Genomic DNA, 9,173 nt, shown 5'->3' on the forward strand with positions numbered 1-9,173 from the left:
CAATAATACTTCAAGCATACTAACAAAGCAATCATGTCTTCTTAAAATAACATGGCCAAAGGAAGTTACCCCTACAATATCATATACTCTGGCTATGCTCCATCTTCCCCACACAACATATTTAAATCATGCACAATCCCGGTTTTAGTCAAGCAATTTTTTTCACACTTTTACTTTCTCAAACCTTTTCAACTTTCGCGCAATACATGAGCGTGAGCCATGGACATAGCAATATAGGTGGAATAGAATATGGTGGAGGTTGTGAGGCAAAAAGGAGGAGATGGTCACATCAACTAGGCGTATCAACGGGCTATGGAGATGCCCATCAATTGATATCAATGTGAATGAGTAGGGATTGCCATGCAACAGATGCACTAGAGCTATAAGTGTATGAAGGCTCAACTAACTGGGTGTGCAGCCAACTCGCTTGCTCACAGAGAACTAGGGCAATTTGAGGAAGCCCATCATTGGAATATACAAGCCAAGTTCTATAATGAAGTTCCCACTAGTATATGAAAGTGCCAAAATATGAGACTCTCTGTCATGAAGATCATGGTGCTACTTTGAAGCACAAGTGTGGTAAAGGATAGTAGCATTGTCCCTTCTCTCTTTTTCTCTCTTTTTTTTGTTTGGGATCTTTGGCCTCTCTTTTTTCATTTTTTTCATTCATTTTTTTGTGGGCTCTTTGGCCTCTTTTATTTTATTTTTATAGTCCGGAGTCTCATCCCAATTTGTGAGGGAATCATAGCTTCCTTCCTTTCCTCACATGGGACAATGCTCTAATAATGATGATCATCACACTTTTATTTGCTTACAACTCGATTCTTAGAACAAAAGATATGACTCTATATGAATGCCTCCGGCAGTGTACCGGGATGTGCAATGACTCATGTGTGACATGTATGAAAGATATGAACGTGGCTTTGCCACAAATACGATGTTAACTACATGATCATGCAAAGCAATATGTCAATGATGGTGCGTGTCATAATAAACGGTACGGTGGAAGTTGCATGGCAATATATCTCGGAATGTCTATAAAATGCCATGATGGGTAGGTATGGTGGCAGTTTTGAGGAAGGATATATGGTGGGTGTATTGCACCGGCAAAAGTTGCGCGGTACTAGAGAGGCTAGCAATGGTGGAAGGGTGAGAGTGCGTATAATCCATGGACTCAACATTAGTCATAAAGAACTCACATACTTATTGCAACAATTTATTAGCTATCGAAGAAAAGTATTAGATGCATGCTCCTAGGGGAAGGGTTGGTAGGAGTTAACCATCGCGCGATCCCGACCTCCACACATAGGATGACACTCAATAAAAACATCATGCTCCGACTTCCTAACATAGCGGTTCACCATACGTGCATGCTACGGGAATCACAAACTCTAACACAAGTATTTCTACCAATCCATAATTACTCACTAGCATGACTCTAATATCACCATCCTTATGTCTCAAAACTATATGCAAAGAATCAAACTTCTCATAGTACTCGATGCACTCTATATGAAAGTTTTTATTATATCCCTATTGGATGTCCATCATATTAGGACTAGATTCATAACCTCAGAAAATTACCATGTTGTTTAATACTCTCAAAATGATATAAGTGAAGCATGAGAGTTCAACTATTTCTATAAAATAAAATCATCGCAATGCTCTACAAAGATATACGTGAAGTACTAGAGAAAAAGGCAAACTACTCCAAAAGATATAAGTGAAGCTCCATGAGTAGTTGAATAATTATTTGGCTATGTGGAGACTCTCCCATATAAGAATTTCAGATACTAAGTACCTTATTCAAACAAAATAAAATGACACTTCAAGTATAGCACGAATCATGTGAAGAAGCAAAAACTTAGGTTCAACCGATACTAACCGAATATTGTTTGAAGAAGAAAGGTCGGATGCCATCCGGGGAATACCCAAGCTTAGGTGCTTGAGACTTCTTGAAATATGAATTGGGGATGCCTTGGGAATACCCAAGCTTGAGCTCTTGTGTATCCTTAATTCCTCTCATATGGTGGTTTCCAAAATCTTAAAAACTTCATGCACACAAAACTCAACAAGAACTCATGAGATAGGTTAGTATAAATCAATGCAAAACTTTATCATCCTCTACTGTAGTAAATAACTAAAATTATTATTCTACATTGCATACTAAATGCCTCTGCATATTTAAAACTCCTATCCTCAAATAGGATCATTAAATAAGCAAACATATCCAAACAATGCAAACATAACAGCAATGTGCCTAAACAGAACAGTCTGTAAAGAATGCAGCAAGATCCATACTTAATTAACTCCACAAAATATGAAAAAATACCACGCTGTATATAATTAATAATATCATACTTTGTCCAAATTTTAAGTTATTTTGACATACAGAAAAGTCTAGGGAATTTTTGCACAGCAAACAAACTTTCTGTTTTTGAACAGCAACTCCTATACTTGCAAATTAAGCATGGTAAAGGCTATCCTTGACATTTTTATTGAACTAAATGATGAAAAACATTAATATAAATAAAAGAAAGCAAGTAAAAATAAAATAAAATGAAGCTCCAAGCAAAACACATATCATGTGGTGAATAAAAATAGAGCCCCAAGTAAAGTTACCGATGGATTGAGTCGAAAGAGGGGATGCCTTCCCGGCGCATCCCCAAGCTTAGGCTCTTTGGTGTCCTTGAATATGCCTTTGGGGTGCCTTGAACATACCCAAGCTTAGGATCTTGCCACTCCGTGTTCCATAGTCCATCCAAACTCTACCCAAAACTTGAAAACTTCACAACACAAAACTTAACGGAACTTCGTGAGATGGGTTAGTATGATAACGAGCAAATCAATCACTTGGGTACTATCAAAACAAGAGTCATAATTATTTTCAAAAAATTCCTAATATATCTTACTATTCCCACAATTTATATTACTCAATATAATCTATGGAAACACCAAAACAAGCAAACTATGCATTGAAAACAGAATCTGTCAAAAATAGAACAGTCTGTAATGATCTGAATGATAACCATACTTCTGCACTTCCAAAAATTCTGAAATAATTATGACAATTAAGGAAATTTCTATATAAATCAGCATAAAAAATAATGAACCTAGAATCACTCTCTGGATATAAATTAGAAATGATTTCGCGAGCGCAAAGTTTCTGTCTTTTTCAGCATGATCAAACAACTATCACCCAAACTAATCATAAAGGCTTTAGTTGGCACTTTATTGAAACTAAGGCAATAAAACATGATTAATACAGTAGCTTAATCATGTGAAAACATAAAAACAGTAAGGATACTACTATGGCAACAAAAGTCCTTCCCAAGCAATGCCAGGAATTCTTCTTGCTACTTCTCTTGTTTGCGTCGGTTTTTCCATTGAAGAGGAAAGGGTGATGCAGCACATGAGCAGTAAGTATTTCCCTCAGTTTGAGAACCAAGGTATCGATCCAGAAGGAGGGTCTCGTCAAGTCCAGAGTACCTGCGCAAATACAAACGAGCTTGCACCCAACGCTTCAAAGGGGTTGTCAATCCCTTCAAGATTGTTTGCAAATTAAGATCTGAAGGCGGAAAGTGCAACGAAGTAAAAGTGTAAGGCTGAAAATATGGTGTGGAGTAGACCCGGGGGCCATAGTGTTCACTAGAGGCTTCTCTCAAAATATCAAATATCACAGTGGGTAAACAAATTACTGTCGAGCAATTGATAGAACCGCACAAAGTCATGACGATATCTAAGGCAATGATCATACATATAGGCATGACGTCCGAGACAAGTAGACCGACACTTTCTGCATCTACTACTATTACTCCACACATCGACCACTATCCAACATGCATCTAGTGTATTGAGTTCACGACAAACAAAGTAACGCCTTAAGCAAGATGACATGATGTAGAGGGATAATCTCAAACCAATGATGAAAACCCCATCTTTTCACCCTTGATGGCAAGAACATGAAGCGTGCCTCGCTACCCCTTCTATCACTGGGTGAGGTCACCGCACGGTATGAACCCAAAACCTAGCACTTCTCCCATTGCAAGAATCATAGATCTAGATGGCCAAACAAAACCCACAACTTGAAGAGAATTACCAGGATATGAAATCATGCATAAGAGAGATCAGAAGAAATTCAAATAAGATTCATAGATAATCTCATCATAAATCCACAATTCATCGGATCTCGACAAACACACCGCAAAACAAGATTACATCGGATAGATCTCCATGAAGATCATGGAGAACTTTGTATTGAAGATCCAAGAGAGAGAAGAAGCCATCTAGTTAGTAGCTATGGATCCGTAGGTCTATGGTGAATTACTCACGCATCATCGGAGTGGTCATGGTGTTGATGAAGAAGCTCTCCGTATCCGAATCCCCCCTCCGGCAGGGAACCAGAACGTGCCCCAGATGGGATCTTGCGGAGACAGAAGCTTGCGGCGGCGGAAAAGTACTTTTGATGATCTCCTGATTTTTTGTGAAATTTTTGGGGATATTTAGGCGCAAACCCTATCGCAAAGGACGCCCAGGGGGGCCACAAGCCTGTGGGCCGCGGCCTCCCCCCTGGCAGCGGGGTGGGGGCTTGTGGGGCCCCTGGGCCCCCCTGCCTTGGCTCTCAAGCCTCCTGATCTTCTTCCGGTACGGAAAAAATCTTTTCGGGGATTTTCTTCCGTTTGGACTCCGTTTCAAAATCTCCTCTGAAAGGGGCCAAAAACATGGAAAAAACAGGAACTCGGTCTTGGCACTGAGTCAATAAGTTAGTCCCAAAAAATATATAAAAGTCATGCAAAACATCCAAAGTTTGACAAGATAATAGCATGAAACCATCAAAAATTATAGATACGTTGGAGACGTATCAAGGATCCCCAAGCTTAACTCCTGCTCGTCCTCGAGTAGGGAAGTGATAAAGAATGAATTTTTGATGTGGAATGCTACCTAGCATAGTTGTCCTTTGCAACTTCTTTCACGTGACATGAATGTTCAGATCCGTAAGATTCAAAACAATAGTTTGCTATTGACATGAAAACAATAATACTTCAAGCAAACTAGCAAGGTAATCATGAACTTTCAAAATAACAAGGCCAAGGAAAGTTATCCCTACAAAATCATATAGTCTGGCTATGCTCCATCATCCTCACACAACTAATGTAAATCATGCACGACCCCGGTATTGGCCAAGTAATTGTTTTCACACTCTTACTTTCTCAAACTTTTTATAACTATCACGCAATACATGAGCATGAGCCATGGATATAACACTATAGGTGGAATAGAGTGTGGTGGTGGTTTTGAGACAAAAAGGAGGAGATGGTCACATTGACTCGGCGTATCAAAGGGCTATGGAGATGCCCAGTAATTGATATCAATGTGAATGAGTAGGGATTCCCATACAAGAGATGCACTAGAGCTATAAGTATGTGAAAGCTCAAAAGGAGAACTAGTGGGTGTGCATCCAACTCGCTTGCTCACGAAGACCTAGGGAAATTTGAGGAAGCCCATCATTGGAATATACAAGCCAAGTTATAACAAAGATTCCCACTAGCATATGGTAGTGACAAAGCAAGAAGCTCTCAATCATGAAGAACATGGTGCTATTATGAAGCACAAGTGTGGAAAAAGATAGTAGCATTGTCCCTTCTCTCTTTTCTTTTTTTTTCATTTGGGCTCTTAGGCCTCTTTTTTTTCTTTTTTTGGGCTCTTTGGCCTCTTTTTTTTTTATTTCCTCACATGGGACAATGCTCTAATAATGATGATCATCACACTTTTATTTACTCACAGCTTCAAAGCTCAAAATGATGATGACTCTATAGGAAATGCCTCCGCCAGTGTATCGTGATGTGCAACGATCTAGCTTGGCGTATGACGTTGAAACATCTCGCTAGCTATCTTACGATCATGCAATGGCAATATGAGAGTGACGGCACAAGTCATGAGACAAAAGGGTGGGAGTTGCATGACAATATATCTCGGAATGGCTATGAAAATGCCATAGTAGGTAGGTATGGTGGCTATTTTGAGGAAAGCATATGGTGGGTTTGTGTCCCGGCGAGCATTGCGCGGCACTAGAGAGGCTAGCAATGGTGGAAGGTGAAAGTGCATCTATACCATGGACTCACATTAGTCATGAACAACTCATATACTTGTTGCGAAAGTTTTTATTAGTGATCGAAACAAAGTGCTAAACGCATACTCCTAGGGGAAGGGTTGGTAGGTGTTAACCATCGCGTGATCCCGACCTCAACACAAAGGATGACAATCAATAGATCAATTATGCTTCGACTTCCTAACATAGCGGTTCACCATACGTGCATGCTACGGGAATCACTAACTTCAACACAAGTATTTCTAGATTCACAACACCCTACTAACATAGCTCTTAATATTACCAAATCCATGTCTCAAAACTAATTGAGAGGAATCAAGACTTCTCTTTCTACTCAATGCACATGAAGATGGAGGTTTTTGCATCCTCTTTGGGTACCTATCACCTTTGGGACTACTTTCATAGCATAAGCCAACTACCAAGTCATGCACCGCCGTGCTCTAAAAGATATAAGTGAAGCACAAAGAGCAAAAGTATCTAGCTCAAAAGATATAAGTGAAGCACTATGAGCATTCTAGCAAAATCACGATGAGTGCATGTCTCTCTCTCTCAAAAAGGTGTGCAGCAAGGATGATTGTGACACAGCAAAAAGAAAAGACTCCTACGATACAAGACGATCCAAGCAAAACACATAGCATGTGGTGAATAAAAATATAGCTCCAAGTAATGTTACCGATGGATTGAAGACGAAAGAGGGGATGCCTTCCCGGGGCATCCCCAAACTTAGGCTTTTTGGTGTCCTTGAATTTGGCTTGTTATGCCTTGGGCATACCCAAACTTGAGATCTTTCCACTTCTTATCTCTTTGTCCATGAGAACATCACCCAAAACTTGAAAACTTCACAACACAAAACTTAAACAGAAACTCGTGATAACATTAGCACAAGAAAAAAAACTACCACTTCTTTTGGTACTGTAGAACACTTGAATTCCATATATATTTCTGTTGGGCTACTGTATTCTCACTTTTCCATGGCTAGTACCCCCCGATACTAACCATAATTTATCAAAACAAGCAACCAACTCAACAAAAACAGAATCTGTCAAAAACAGACCAGTCTGTAGCAATCTGTATACTTCGTATACTTATGGTACCTCAAAACATCTGAACAATTACGAATGCCTGGAAAAAAGGCATATAAACCAGCAGCAAAAAGAATCAACTCAAAATCTCTTTCTTAATAAAAATGAATTATCATATCGTGAGCAAAAAGTTTCTGTCTTTTTCCAGCAGGATCAAACAACCATTACCAAGACTAGTCATAAAGGTTTTGCTTGGCTCAAACACAAAATGAGACAAAAAAACACAATCACAACAGAATTGTGATGGTGTGGACGCAACAAAATAGAAAGGAACAGATAAATTCATTGGGTTGCCTCCCAACAAGCGCTATTGTTTAACGCCCTTAGCTAGGCATAAAAGCGATAGAATCACATATCGTCGCCTTTGGTGCCCAAACCATAAGTGGCCCTCATCATGGATTCATAAGGCAGTCTTATTTTCTTTCTAGGAAAGTGTTCCATGCCCTTCCTTAAAGAAAATTGAAATCTAATATTCCCTTCCTTCATATCGATGATAGCATCGATAGTCCTTAGAAAGGGTCTACCAAGAATAATAGGGCATGCAGGATTGCAATCAATGTCAAGCACAATGAAATCCACGGGTACATAGTTCCTATTTTCAATAATAAGAACATCATTGATGCTTCCCATGGGTTTCGTGACCCACAAGTATAGGGGATCAATCGTAGTCCTTTCGATAAGTAAGAGTGTCGAACCCAACGAGGAGCAGAAGGCTCTGATAAACGGATTTCAGCAAGGTAATAACTGCAAGCACTGAAAGTAGTGGTAACAAGTGATTGTGTAGCAAGGTGAAACGTAGCAAGCAAAGAGTAACAAGTAACAAGTAGTAGCAACGGTGCAGCAAGTGGCCCAATCCCTTTTGCAGCAAGGGACAAGCCTGAACAAAGTCTTATAGGAGGAAAAACGCTCCCGAGGACACACGGGAATTTCTGTCATGCTAGTTTCATCATGTTCATATGATTCGCGTTCGTTACTTTGATAATTTGATATGTGGGTGGACCGGCGCTTGGGTACTGCCCTTACTTGGACAAGCATCCCACTTATGATTAACCTCTCTCGCAAGCATCCGCAACTACAAAAGAAGAATCAAGACAAAGTCTAACCATAGCATTAAACTAGTGGATCCAAATTAGCCCCTCACGACGTAGCACATAAACTGGGGTTTAAGCTTCTGTCACTCCAGCAACCCATCATCTACTTACTACTTCCCAATGCCTTCCTTTAGGCCCAACTATGGTGAAGTGTTTTGTAGTCGACGTTCACATAACAGCACTAGAGGAAAAACAACATACAGCATATCAAAATACCGAACGAATATCAAATTCACATGACTATTATTAACATGACTTATCCCATGTCCTCAAGAACAAAAGTAACTACTCATAAGACATAATCATAATCATGACCAGAGGTGTAATGAATAGCATCAAGGATCTGAACATAAACTCTTCCACCAATTAATCGAACAAGCATCAACTACAAAGAGTAATCAACACTACTAGCAACATTACAAGTACCAATCTGAGTTGCGAGACGAAGATTGGTTACAAGAGATGAACTAGGGATTGGAGAGGAGATGGTGCTGATGAAGATGTTGATGAAGATGCCTCCCCTCTGACAAGAGGAGTGTTGGTGATGAAGATGGCAACGATTCCCCCCTCCGGGAGGGAAATTTCCACTGCAGGATCGTCCTGTCGGAGCTCTAGATTGGATCTGCTCAAGTTCCGCCCCGTGGCGGCGGCAAAACCACGAAAAAGCTCCCGTATGATTTTTTTCCAGGTCAGGACGCATCATATAGCAAAAGAGGGCGGCTAGTGGGCCAGTGGGCTGCCCACAAGGAGTGGGGCTTGTGGGGCCCTGGTGGCCTATTGGAATTATGCCCTAGAGGCAATAATAAATATAGTTATTATTATAATTCCTGTATCAAGATAATCGTTTATTATCCATGCTATAATTGTATTGAATGAAGGCTTATATACATG

Source organism: Hordeum vulgare, chromosome 2H (assembly GCF_904849725.1).
Source record: "Hordeum vulgare subsp. vulgare chromosome 2H, MorexV3_pseudomolecules_assembly, whole genome shotgun sequence".
Taxonomy (NCBI): Eukaryota; Viridiplantae; Streptophyta; class Magnoliopsida; order Poales; family Poaceae; genus Hordeum; species Hordeum vulgare.